At 43.6% G+C, this 14,691-nt stretch overlaps 1 long non-coding RNA gene across 1 annotated transcript; it reads left to right on the top strand.

Moving 5' to 3' along the window:
• Window positions 1–19: 19 nt before the first annotated feature.
• On the top strand, window positions 20–11,612 carry LOC119031681. Its single transcript, XR_005078671.1, has 3 exons — window positions 20–3,911; window positions 4,312–4,370; window positions 11,530–11,612. It is a non-coding gene; the product is annotated as an uncharacterized LOC119031681 (long non-coding RNA).
• Window positions 11,613–14,691: the final 3,079 nt, after the last annotated feature.

The raw sequence follows: 14,691 nt of genomic DNA, 5'->3' as shown, positions 1-14,691 counted from the left end.
GATCTAAGCTGATCTAAGCTGAGGAGGAAACCAGACTCACTTTAACAGATTCTTTTTTCTCGTTTGAACTTGAGGTTCATTTAAAGGTTTTGAGCCTGTTTATTTCCCGGCTACAGCTTAGTTCACTTTATTAATTCATGTATGTTTAAACAGAGTACATTTATTTATGTACTGCTGGTTTTAAAAACATTAATTCCCAAAGTTCCTCTCATGGATCACAGCTCGCTATGACAGGCTTATGATTCTCAGCATGTATATAATATATTTATGTTTGCCTGGTTCTGTTAACTTTAACTCTTCTTTATGGTGAGCATAAGGGATGGTAAGGGAAATGGAGAACACTGAAATGGGCGTTACACCCTTTAGTCAACCAGGAAAAGCGACTGGAGAAACTTCTGAAGTGTTTCAGACATGAGGGGTCACTGTACAGTCAGAGTATCATCACATGCTGTGGCCTCTGCAATCACCAGATCAGGGTTTAAAAAAAAAAGGTTGTTGTGAGGCTCCTTCCTCGACTCTTTGGCTCAACAGCATTTACAATTTTTAACCCTACCCCTCGTTTTCAAGTGTAAAATGTCCTCTTTAAGACTTCCATATGTCGTCAGCAGACATCAGCTGTATTTATGTCAACAGTTCCAAAACGCCCTTCAGCTGTGGAGATTTCTTTCGTATTTTACTGACAGTCCTGGTTTTATAACAACTCACAGCATCAGTCGAGTCATCAACAGAGAAAAGGGACACAGCGTCTTTACCTGGCTGCTAACCAGCGCTCCCATCCTGCCAGTCTGTACTGACATTAGAGGAGCAGCAGCTTCACTGGTGGACTTCAGGTGTCAATCACAGAAGGGAAACTCTACATTAATAGGAGCCGTCTCGCACAAATCAGCAGGACAGACATCAGTGGGCTACAGAGGATGTTTTATTCTTGTTATAAAGAAAAGACCACAATGCAGTGAAACAACAGCTTTCATAATCAGGCCTCCAGACACCAGTGTGGAACAACTGGACCTTCATGCTGGACTTTCCTCTTTGTGTATTAACTCTACACTGTCACATGCTTTTAATAGTGTTATATCCTGACTGTTTATCTCATTTCTTTTGAGACATTCATGATGATGATGGACTAAACTAACTAAACTAAATCATATTAGAACAGTTTCTTTGGAAAGTTTTCTCTCTACATGCGTTCAGAGTTTATCAGCCTGGCAACGACAAACCTCTCACAGATCCTGCCCACTGTCACTTGAGATAGATGGTGTCATGGTGGAAAGATGCGCCAAACTTAGCTGATTTTCATGTTTGCCATGTGTTGCTGTGTGTTCTCGGGGCTCTCCGCTGCAGCGCACCCTCTCTACGAGATCCCCGCTCTGTTTCTGTCTGCTGTAAGCTGCATGTCTAACAGCGTGAAGATGTTTGGCTGAAGAGCATCCTTTCTTCAGCCGGTATACAGTACAACACGTGTCAGAACACACACACATGCACACACACATGCACACACACACGCACACACACACACACACACACACACACACACACACACACACACACACCCTGCCTTTGTACAAGAAGTGATAAAAGCCCAAACCAACACGTGCAGATGTACCGACATGACATGCTTGTTAGCGTGTTAGCTTGTTAGTAGATACATATACTGTATCTTCACACACAGCAGGCAGACGCATCCACACACACACACACACACACACACACACACACACACACACACACACACACACACCGTCACGTGAATCTGCATGTGAGTTCAGAGACACAAGGGAAGAGAAATGCAAATGCTCCTCTCTTCAAGTCAGTGACATGGCATCCACGGGGAGATGAATGTGTGTGTGTGTGTGTGTGTGAGAGGACGAGGCAGATAGCGGAAGGCAGCGATTTGGAGAGCGAGATGGCGCTGATTCACTGTGTCTCCCTCTGCCTCGCGCACATCGCTGTGAAAGAACATGCTTGTCAGGCAGCGAAAATAGATGACACAGTCTCGGGAGGATGTGGCGACGCCAACAAGCTCTCTGTTTACTTATGTTTCTCATTTCTCTTTTTCCAAGCGTAACGTGCCTGCACGCCTCTGCCGTCCTCCAAGAAGAATGCCAGCTATGCCGCATATTTCCTTTATTCTCAATTCCCCCCTTCTCTCCCTCCTCGTCTCGTCGAGTCCCATGCTGCTTTTCTTGCATAGTCAGGTTGCAAGTCGTGTGAGAGCAGGATTTGTGGGAGCACATGCGCGCTGGCGAGACACCGTGACTGACCTGATTGTGAGACGAAGAGAGAGGGAGAAAGAGACGAAGGCTGACACCATACGGGAACACTGTCTCTGCTGCAGTTGGTTTCCCAGATTGTTTTGTTCTAAATACATTCATAAGACACATTATTCATATGTTGTGGCTTACTGGAGGTGGTTTGACATTGTGAGAAGGAGGATGTTGAATTATCAAGATGTCTGGAATAATATCCTGAGCCTTGATGTAAAAATAGAGAAGCTGCAGCAGTCCAGAGGCCAGAGGCATAAAACTCACCGCTCCAGAGAAGAAGTGCAGTTTCATCAGTCGTGTTGCGTCACTGAGGCTCTCCAACAGCAGCAGAACAACTGCGGTTAACTCCAACCATCAAGTACAGCAAATCACTAATTCATGGAGATCTAGTTTATTCTACTAAAACTAGGCTTTTAGGCTCCACATCACATTGAACCCATCCAAAATATCAACCAGCTAAAAAAGATCTTTAAGATTTTTTCATAAAACGTCCATCACAACCCGAGAAATGAGCAACAATGTCAGTAAATGGAAAAAGCCGAGATAACATTCTTCCATCGGATCTGCACCAAAAGTTAAAACTGCTGTAAGCTATATCTTGTTTTTAAATCAAAATAAGACTACAGACTATACGAGACTGTACCGACTTTAGCGATGAAATATGCAGTGAAAAAATGCAGATGAAAAATGAAGTTGCACTGAAGAAAAGAAACATCTTGCATGTGTGTTGACACAGAGAGGAGAGAGAGAGGACGCTAGCTAAAATAACAAGAAGAACTGCGGCAGCTTTAACCAAAATGTAAATTGTCAGATCATAGGTTTCTCTATCTGGAGCTGCACCGAAAGTTAATGGGGTCTATTTTGGGCTGAGACCCGTCCTCCATCCCTGTTGGGTGGAAATCTAAAAATCCAAATTCCAAGTCAACAAAGACGGGCAGTGAAACGAAAGAGTCAGAACTGCAGAACAGAAAGAAAAGAGAAAAGAACTGAAGAAACCAGAGAGACACGAGGAGACAGATGAGACGTGGACGAACCAGCAAAGACTGAGGAGAACACAGGTGGTGATGAACTGATGGAGCACAGGTGAGGAGCAGTAAGGGCGGGAAAACAGACAAAGGAAGGAAGTAGAGAGTGAAACATGACAGGTGAGGATATAATTACCAAAATAAAACAGGAAATAACAAAAAATCCAAACTGTGACAAATGATCTTCAGAATGACTCAAATATGAAAACAAACATTAATTAGATTCATCACTTATGAATATATATGTTTAAATTAAGACGATGAGGGATATAAATCGTTAAGTCTTCTTGAGTTGCTCGAACATGAAGCTGGTGCGTTTTAATTCACCTGCATCAGTTGAACCCAACGAGTAACTTTAATTGTGTTCATTCTTCACAATAACTCTGCAGCTCGTTCTGCCGCTGCTCCTCATCACTCCGCTCTTTATCTCTGTGCAGTCTACCATTCATAATTTACTTCTAATAATTCCAGTTGCTCCCACTACTCCATCTGTCCTTGAGCTACAGCCTCTGTCTTTTCTTATTGCAGGTCCACTCCTGGATATTTTTTGTACTGAGCCTGTAGCAACAATCAGATGAAGGTGGTGGTGACTCAGGCCAAAATCATCAGAGATATACAATATGTGAGTCCAGAGGCGGCAACATTATATATTGTACTGTCTCAAGGCACTTACTTTCTGATACCGAGACATTTTTCTGTCCACACCAGCTGCTTGCTCTCTCTTCATACTCCTTAAAACTCCCTTTTCTCTTTGGTTCTTTTTCCTTTTACCTTTCAAACTCTTACCATGGCCACAGAAGTGTTTTGAAAGTGTGAATAGACGTGTTCAAAGCTACAGAGTGGTTTGTCCATGTTATCAGAAGAGGTTATTTACTAGTCCAGTCCCTGCTCACTCTCACAGACAACTACACAGAGATGAACTAAAGGTGCTTTCAGATTGAGCTGGACGCGCTGCAGCCTCCGTTCAGGCATCCTGCACTGAGTCCACACCTGCTTATGTCGACTCTTTCCTTTGTTTGCAGTCTCACGAGGGATGCAGCGATCCAACCTCCTCTCTGCTGATCCCAATACCTCGACTCAGGTGCCTGCTTAACTGATCCAATAAAACATTTAAAATCTACAGAGCTGAAGGCTAAAAGCTGCAGTACTTCATCATTGGGTGTTGTCTCTATACTGTAACACTGCATGTTCTGTGTCTGTGAGTGTGTGATGCAGCTGTGTGAGTGCTCGAGCTCCCACAGAGGTTTGTTAGCTCAGTCGGCGGACCTGCTCACCTGTGGTACCATATATCTCACCTCCTTAATCTGATTTGACTGCATTCCTCCTGCCAGCAGCCCTCAGTGTGATTCTGTTGTCTGGCACAAAGTAATGAAAACACATAAAGCTCTCATTACCTGCCGGTGGCTGCAGGGCCGACTGTAGTAGACCTGTACGCTGACAGACTCACACAGATGAAGAGCTCACATACTGTACACACACACACACACACACAGCCTGAAGCGTGCTGCAGTTTAAATTACAGCGCTGTCATCAGGCTCTGATTGATGGCTCCTCCTCTCATGGCTGCTGTATGATTGGCTCTTATTGGCCGTGTAATTTTTCCGTGGCCATGTTTGGATGTGTGGACTCGATGATTCGGTCCAACACCGGCTGCACTCTCACACTCATACAGATAATATCTGCTGCGCTCTTGCAATGATGTGCCTTTTTCTGTACATCCATGTATCCAGCCACTCTATATATGTTCATACTGTTTATGACTGTCATAGTGTATTGCATTCCAACATTTGTAATGTGACACCACTGGATGTTTTAAGGAGACCATGTGTCATGTTAGAGGAAACAAAAAGGAGAATATTATTCATGAGAAGTTGGGACATCTCCAGTTTTGTTTGTGGCAACTAAAACATGATCTAACCAAACCTGTCACCTGTCACTGGCCCGGGTCATGGAACAGATGGTCTACGCTACGATTTTATTAATGTGTTAATCCTCAGTGATCTGAAGCATGCATCAGTGTGTGTTGTTTTTACTTTGGTATGATTAGAGAAGCGTGTCCAGACAGCTGTATAAATCACACAACTCCCCCGCTGTTCATATGTTGTGGAGTTACTGAAGGTTTCTGTGGCTGTGAAAAGATAATTTCTGCTAACAGTGAGTCTGGTGAAGACAGTTCGTCTGGCACGTGTCATTACAGCACCAAACGTCTGATTCACGTCTCAGTTCTAATGTGGAGCCTCGTCTGAACTATAAGAACAATTTGAAACATTCTCCTCCCGACCTTCTTTGTTCTGTCATACAATCACTATTCACATGTTTGTTTGACTTCAACTATCAAGAGATAATCACATACTGCTGTTACAATCGTGCCCTGATTTTCTCAACATCTAACACCGTCACCTGGGCAGAACAGAGCCACAGTGTTTTACTTCTGGCCATTGTGCAGCACCATTAGAACAGTTTGAGGTTAATTAACTGCAGTAATGGTACGTTCACTGCAGTCATTGTGCAAAGTGGAACTTTTCTAGTTCCTTTCTCATGAATTTGAACAATCTACCTTCAATTGTGATGTTTCTGTCGCTGAGTGTTTGCTTTCACATGGAAATGATTGAACATTCAGACACAGAGAGAGATTTCCTCCGCTCCCTCCACATGGACTATCACCGAAGCATAAATCCTCATGACTTGGATGTTCCTGTTTTTGTCATTTGGTTCTCATCGTCAGCGACCAGAGGATCAATCTTAATGTCATTGATGTCGTGACTTTTACATCTAGTTCCACTGTTATCAGGTGAAAGTACTCAACACGGCGTGTGTTGTACAGACAGTCATGGTGGCTGCAGGTTAATCACGAGGCAGAGTCAGAACACTGGATGGGAGCTGATACTTGAATCACTTTGGTCAAGAAACACTTCCCATCATTCTCAGCTGTGCACTGTGTTGAGTGCAGATTTGCTGCCATGTTGCCCCACCATGTTTACTATGGTAGCCCAGAAGGGACAAGCCAAACCCTGGCTGTTTTTCCCCACTGTAGCTTCTGCTTCTGTATAGTCATAGAGCCAATAGTGTTGCTGTAGAGTCACAGTATAATTATCTCTGTAAACATACAGACTGCTGTAAGAAGTACACAATGCTATAACACTCACAGGACAACACTTATTAGAATAAATGAGGACTGTTCTGTCAGCTCTGACATCAGATATGAAGAAAGTCTCATTATGAACTGATGTGCTTGCAGAGTGGACACCTACAGTCCGCGTGTATCACCCCATAAAGATATTAATTCAGTTTATTTCTGCCCCTTTAGTTTTTTCATTTCAGACTTTCCTGACCATTAGTTCTAATCAGAATCCTCCCCTGGCGTCCGCCATCATCACACTCTCCTCTAGCTGACTGCTGTCTGTATCCCAGCTGCCCTCGGTCAGCTCCTGCCACTCTGCCCCCTGACATGTGATGTCCCCCTCCTGTCACCCCTGTGCTGTCTTTTACATGTCAGACTCTTCCCTCACCATCCTTCTTGCCTTTGAAATGTAGACTACCAGATGTTCCTCTCCACCTGTTCTGACCCGGGGATCTGGAGACCTGCCAGTGGTTCGGCTCCGACTTGCCGCTTTGTTTCACAGTCCACCCTCTCACTGGTTTGTTCCAGTGGGACACCATCTCCTGCCGCGGCCATGGCTGTGAAGCCCGACTCTTTCTCTGCTCTGACACCAAGATTAAAGCTCACATCTCTTCTGTCCTTAACATCAGCAGCTGAATCTGAAATCTGCCCAACATCGGCAACTCAGTCTGGATTCTGGATAAGGCTGAGAAGTTGTTTCTCACAGAGAGACTTTTCCATCACAAGTGACAAGACTTTTGCCAAGTCTGCCGAAATACACAACACTACAACAGACTGTGAAGTGAAGTCAGACTGAAGTTACAGCTCGAAGCTGCAGGCTTGAACTTGAAAATATTTACTTAGCATCAACTCAGTTCAGACGTTTCTTTAGGTCCGAACACTTTCTCCAGTTCAACAGTCACAAACTTTTTCCAAATGTGAGCTTGCATACTGATGCAGAGGTTGTTTGGTCGGTGGAAGGTGACAGTTTGGATCCAGAGGAAGATAAATAAATCAATAAATAAAAAGAGAGGGTTACCATCATATCACAGTTTAACACGCCAAGATTCAACACAGTGAAGAGAATCGACTGGAAGAGAGAAAATGAATCCACCTAAAGTTCAAGTCAGGGGAACTTTGGCAATTGAATCCACTGACCGAAAGGAAGCTGTCTGGACAGCGCTGACCTTTGAGGGGACGGAGAGCCGGAGAGTCCAAAATAGAGGAAGCTCGTGTAGCTCAGCTGTGTTTCACCGCCTGACCTTTATGAACCTGTGTGGGAGTAAAAGTTGTTCCACAAGAGACAGAAGTGTCCTGATATTCATGATGACCTTGTTATTAGAAAACAAAATAATGATATTGTGTCAGTAATACACACACGATTGTGTGAACAATGTGTTAGGTTTCTTTATGAGTTCATCTGGTGTCTTTTCATTAGAAATCCACTGTATTTGTTGGATTAATATCCAAAGGAAGCAGTGGTGTCAGACAGTTTCTCTCTCGTCCACCCTGTGTGAACAGGTCAGGCTGAGTCTCTGTAGTGTGAATACAGTTGTATATACAGTGTATGTGAGTCAGTGTGGGCCTGAAGTGCATGTGTAATTGTGTATGGCCCTCTGAATACTTAATGCATTTAAGGGAACACATGAATGAGCAACACATCACAACTCCTATATCAAACTGTCATGGCCGAGCGGCAGAGAAACAGCCTCCACACCTCCTTCTGCTCCAGCTCCCTCCATCTCTGATTCCCATATGGATGACACACATGGTCCAACAGCTGATGTACTGTACAGCACTGTGTTGTTAGCTGTTGACTGTACGCTTCAGGTCGTAGACTGAGGCAATGAAGGTGCAACAGGAAAATGTACCATTTAAAGTACAGTGAGGAGAAAATGCACTTTCACTGTTGAGCAGGAAGTTAAATGTGTGTGGGGGAAACAGTACGAGGCCGGAGAACAGAGGTGCTGTATTTGTATTTGTGTGTACAGAGGGAGAGATAATACAACAGTGTGGGTGGCTCAGCCCTTATTAACTCTGTCCCGAGGTTAACTCAGCAGTTTACGGTGATATCCCCTGATTGAAAAGGCTTTTTGTGTTACTGGCAGATATGTGCGAGATACAACCAGCTGTTTGATTCATCCACTGATTCTGGGAATAATTAAAACCAATGTACCATCTTAATTATGTCCGTAGATATTTACTCTGTAATAAAGCTTCTTATTCTATACGTCCGACAAGCTTGTCAAGTTGCCACCTTGGACACAGAATAGCTGTAACCTGCTGGAGGATCGCTGAGCTTTGAAGACAGAATTTTTGTGGCCAAACCGAGTAATTACAACGCCACAGAATACACTGGGACCTAAGACGAGTTTCTCCCATAAGAAACGGCTGTAAAAACACCCGAGCACCCATGAAGTGACTCGTATCACCATCATAATTTGTTAGCGGGATGCTAAGCCAGAAGTTAGCCGGCTCGGACAGCAGGATGCTCTGTTGGCCTCACAACATGGAAGATCTGGGGAACATTACACCAGAACAAATGTTGACAATGTACGTTTCAGTGAGCCACAGATTTATTTTACAGCTTTACCTTGACACACAGTGTTTATACTGTGGTTAGGTTTAGGCTCAGGATCACTCGGTTAGGCTCATAAAAACATGAAGTTCTGCCACAAATACGACTGGAGATGTCCTGAGTTCACGTCAAAAACACAGTATCAGCTTGTTAGCAGCACGCACGTGGCTTGTCCTGAGGTGTCCGTCAAGATATCTGGTGGTGTCACCCTTACAAATGTTGATACGCTGCGGTTTCCAGTGGTTTCACTCTTGTTCAATGTGAAAATGTCTCAAAGCGATCACTAGACGTGGCCTAGCTGCCTTCTCACCTGGCAATCCTCCACTGTCCTCTCAACCTGTGACTCGCACACATCTGAACTTATCAGCTGAAACACTGAGTGCCGACATTTTATCCCGGCGACTCGGGGACATGACTTAGGATAAAATAACCACTTGACATGTGAGGGACCTTTGTTGGTTAAGGGTGAGGAATGATTTGGGTCAAACAGTGATCTCCCGTGTTCACTCTCTGATAACAAACTGTCAAAGATGTAAAACCTGTTGAGGATCTGTTGCATCTGTGTTCAACAGATTTGTCATCAGCAGACACTAACTTCTAAGTGAACTCCTTGTTACTTTAAAAACCCTCGATGATTCGTGTGAGTATGAGTATAAATCTGCACCAGCTGTAAGTGCTGCTCTCTGATCGTCCTCTCTTCCTCTGGGATGTCCTTCAGGGTCCGCCTTAATCCTCCAGTGAAACACTCTTTCCTTCCTCCGCTCCGTCTTTCTATTCTGTTCTGTCCTTCCGTTGTTTACCCCTCCCCTTCTTTTCCTCTCTCTTTGGATCTGTTGCTGGATCCTCGAGCTAAATTATTTAACCCTTGGATGCCTTTATATAATTCCTTTCTTCTTTCTTTTCTTTCCTTGATTCAGTTTTCTTGCCTCTTCAACGCTCCGTCCCTTCTCCATCTCCCTCAGGGTGTCATTGAAACCACCCTCAAATTATTTGTCCCTTCTCTACTTCCTCCTCTTTATTTTCTGCGTCCTCTGAGCTCTCAGTATTTTATCTCCCTCCTATTTCTATTATTTCTTTGGTCAATTTGATTCTTCTTCTGTCTCTGACTGTCACCCGCTGGTTTTCCCTGAGGGTCTCTTTTTATCCTCCCACCTTCTTCTTCTCTGGCTGGCATCCCTCTCTTCTTCAAAAACCTTTTTATTCTATTACTTTTTTCTACTCATCCTTCTCTTGACATAAATGCTGTGTACTACTATGTGTGTGTGTGTGTGTGTGTGTGTGTGTGTGTGTGTGTGTGTGTGTGTGCGCGCGCTCCTGTTCTCTTGACATGAAATCCATTATCTTCATGATGTTCCTGGACTTGGAGGAAATTGAGTTGCACAACCCTATTGACTTTCTCAGACTTGGAGAGCTTTTACCCTGAACCGTCTTAAGTCTCTTTTTGTCTCCGTCACTCTCTCTGTCTTTTATTTGGTGGGAATATGGAACTAAGTCAGAGAAGGTCACGGAAAAGAAGTCTCATTGAGATTAAAAATCCTCTTTTGGCACTTGGCCCGAGAGAGCCACATAAGTGACTAGCAGCAGTGTTCATAAGCACAAAATCCCGTCCAAATAAAATCAAAGCAAAGTGTAAAGTCAAAAGATAAACCGTAATTTGCATTTGGGGCTCGAGGAAAATGCTAATTCCATAAGCCGTCTACACACAGCAGTCTCCCAGCACTCGCAGGGTTTTAAAACGGTTTGGTTGGTAGAGGAACCAGAACGTGTCAGTAAACAGAACTTAGCACAGATATCCGTCCCCGCATTACTCAGACCCACATTAAATGAAAAAATGAGCTGAATAAATTACAAGCTATTAAGTTGAGTGCAGCGAGGCGAGCATGTAAACACCAGCATTCATATCATTTAATCTCTGGCAGCATTTTAGAGTCTTTACATTTCTGCAGACGAGGAAAAGAAATCAAAACTTTTAACCCAGAAATGGAGGAAATGTGAGAGGAAGAGTTCAAGTCTGCAGGATGAATCTTTCTCTCTCATTCAGTTAAGATCAACAGATTGCAGCAGTTAATGAGACGAGGTTAAAGAAGCAGGAGACAAAACACGGTTGACTTTGTGCTTAAATAAAACATACAAGTGTGATGTTGGTGATCACCTTCACCGACTGGGACTTTATCTCTTCTTCATGCAGCCTTTCAGTGTTTAAAATGTCCTTTAATATTAAAAATGCTACTGCCTAATACATGTAGAAGATTGTAATTTTAACTGTTTTATGAATAAATGATATTGAGAGCAGCGGTGGACAAACTTTTTCCCTCTGAGGGCCAAAATGAAACCCTAACACAGGCACCTGCTGGGTCATGATGGGTGGAAACTACAAACATTTTTTTTCATTTCCTCAAACTTACCAGAATAATTTCCAGACCTGTAAAATTAATTGAACCCAAACTGCTGCTATAGGACGGCCCAGAGAGGCTGTTTGCTCTCCTGTGTTTCTGACTGCAGTAAAAATAAGTGGAAAGGAAAGTTTTGATAAAATAATCTTTTTTTCTCTCCTCCCCTCAGAGCTTCCACAGATCCCACGTGTCCTGACAAATAACACGTCTCCAGCTGCTTCAGTTGTTCAGGAGAAAGCTGCGGTTTATGAGGTAAATAACAACTGCATTTTCATTTTTGGTTGAACGCTTCCTTTAATCTGATTACAGTGCAGCAAACTGTGAACTTTAAGCTATCAGCTGATCCCTGCAAGGGTTACACAGCAGTTTCACAGCCAGACAGTTGGACCAACACTTAAATATTTTTTGTTTTTCAAAAGTCTGAGTCCAAACCAATTTCACACAAGTGTTTAGAGACTGAACGACTTCCTCACTCTGCGCTGTAGGAGGGGTGACTGCCAGCAGTGATTAACCCAAACATCCGAGCTCTCACTGTCAATGAACACACATATAATCAAAACTGTCAACTTGAGCCTAAGAAGAAAAAATATGTTTTTGCTCTTTGGGTGAACTGACCCATTAAGAGGCAGACAGGAGCAAACACATGACTCTGAGCCTCGTCAGACATCCCTGACTCGTCCCTCCTGTTACGCTCTGCAGGAGTGATTCATGATTGTTAACAACCCAAAGGTTAATGTTGTAAAATGAGTGAAATCTGCCGATGTGTTCCGTCACATAGTCAGGGCTAATTTGCTGACGAATTAATCTGAAAAACAGTAATTACATTCGCAATCAAACCTTGCAGGGTGCTTCCGACGCCTGGCGCCGTCAACTCACAGGAACAGGATTTGCATAATGCAGATCCTGACAAGTCATTCACAAAGGATGACTCGTGTACGAACCGCGATGGCATGAACGGTGATGATTAGAATTACGGACTATTGTTAACCCTGCTAAGATGTAGCCATTCATTTCTCCTGCCACCACAACCTTCACCCGGCCCCCCGCTGACGTCGTCTAATTGGTGAGGTGCTGAGTCTGCGCTCACGTCTGTTAACGAAGACGATATTCGACAACTTGCAGACCAGAAACTAACAAACTGTTTGTAACAAGCTAACAAGCTCCTGTCCGTGAGTCATGAGCGTTGAGACAGAGCTTGGGTTTTGAACAGGGGTATAAAAGATGAGAGGATAGTGAAGTTTAAAAGGATGGAGATGTGGGTGCTTTATTCAGTCTGTTTCATCCCTGGATTTTTATCTCCCCATGATGCATGGCTCAGTGAAAATAGAATATCCTCAAAGTCTCAGGTGATTTCACCACTGCCGCTCCATCACAGATGATTTCTGCAGCTGTCAGACTGATGATGGTTTTCATCACTTCCATCATTACGTCTGCTCGTCTGCAGTAAACGCTTTAAAGTCAGAGAAATCTCCTCCTTCCTGGATTAATCCTTCCTTTTTAACTTTCACTGTTTGGGGCATCAAATATAACATCTGCAAAACCACAGATGAGTTCTAACCATTTTTCTGTATGTTGCAATGTTAATGGTAAAAAGTTCACTTTCCCTCTGGCCACAGTGCTCTGCTTGCACAAAAACCGCTTGGTTAGGCAAAGAAAACATCATGGTGTCCATGAAAAAAAGCTGGCGGTGGTCCGACTGACTTCCCTTGAAAAAAAAAGGCGATTTTGTTCACAAATAGTTCGACTGAAGACTTTCTGTGAGTTACATCCAGTTTTGGTTCCCACTAAAATGTTGGAAATGTCCCCACAGCGCTGTAACCTGTAACATCTCCACATCCTCCTCCTCATCCTGATGTGAGTCAGTCAGTCAAGGAGCAAATATCATGAAGGTGGATATAATTCATCTGGTACAACTGTCAAGCTATCACACAACTGTGATCTGCTAACATCATGTTGTGGTGACGTCATGGAGAATGTTGGAAATGAGGCTTTTTCTGTGTGTAGACATTTCCAGTTACTCAATTGCTCTAATGTAGGCTTGAGAAACACTGTTTAACTTATTTCATTCAGTGATGGACAAAATGTTGAAGAGAACTTTACAGACCGACTGCTGGTAGCTGCAGGGTTCCTCTCCTCACATTAACCTGATAAATAACCTGGTCGTCAGCTGATCTGTCAATATCAGCTGCCCGCGGCGCTTCAGCCATGACGGCTGTGAGACAGGGTCATACGGGTCAGGAGGAAAATAGTCCCCCATTTATACACAAACTGGACGTCCTGCCATACCCATTACAGTAATGGCATTTTCTAATGGAGTCGCTTTGCTACCCTGTCATGTTTTATCACAGCACTTAAAAATATGGCACGTCTGAGGTTAGGTTAAGGTGAGAGGCGACGAGGGGAAAAGGCCGGACTGTAAGCTCGTTCAGGCCATCAGTGCTCCGAACATCTTCACAGCGTGACAGTGTTTTTATTACTTGATGGATTGAATAATGATTTCTTTCACATTCTTACACACTGTATCCCAGAGGCTGTAATTATGAGTCTAGGAACGACTCGGGCATGTTCCTGTTTTGTGTCTCTGTCTTGCAATTGCAAGGAAGAAAAAAAAATGTCAAGAAAATGATTAATTTGTGTGAAGTATCTTCACACACAATTTGCAAACGCACGGGTCAATTAATGGTGAGACCTCGAGGGCTCTCATTTAGATATTTTTTTCCTACCTTTGGGAAACGTTTGAGTCCTCGGCCGGGCTCGTCTGCTTCCCCTCACTTTTAAACAGTAGCTTAGTTTGGCAACTCTGATGAAAGAGTGATAAATGTGCTAATTTATGGCCTCCACCACGGCTCTCTTTGGATATCATGAAGGAACACATTTTATGATGAAACCACTTTGAAACTTAAGTAATGTTGGAGCAGGAGAAGGCACAATGAGACTCGGTGAAAACAGATGAGGCAGCTGTTTTCTCTGCAAACTTCAGTTTAGATGTACTGTATCCTCGCTCAGAGGACGAGGGAACTTTCTCAGATGTGGACGGATTTCATAGATGGAGGTATGGATGGATGGATAGATATACAGAGAGAGAGAGAGAATGAAACGCAGCATCTGACCTCAACAGTGTGAAGGGAAATCTGCCTTTTCAGGTTCAAAGACCTAATGAATATAAATGAAAGGCATCGACAAAAATGAATCGGCTGTAGATTAAAGATCAGACTCATCTGTAATTGTGATTATGCATGCATCCGCCCCATCGAACAGATGAAAGATATCAATCGATGGCAAGCATCAGCACTTTCTGCCTTTTAAAGGCCAATAACCCGTCCTCCTCCTC

The sequence above is a fragment of the Acanthopagrus latus genome, chromosome 13 (assembly GCF_904848185.1).
Source record: "Acanthopagrus latus isolate v.2019 chromosome 13, fAcaLat1.1, whole genome shotgun sequence".
NCBI lineage: Eukaryota > Metazoa > Chordata > Actinopteri > Spariformes > Sparidae > Acanthopagrus > Acanthopagrus latus.
This window is presented reverse-complemented; position numbering and strand designations above follow the sequence as displayed.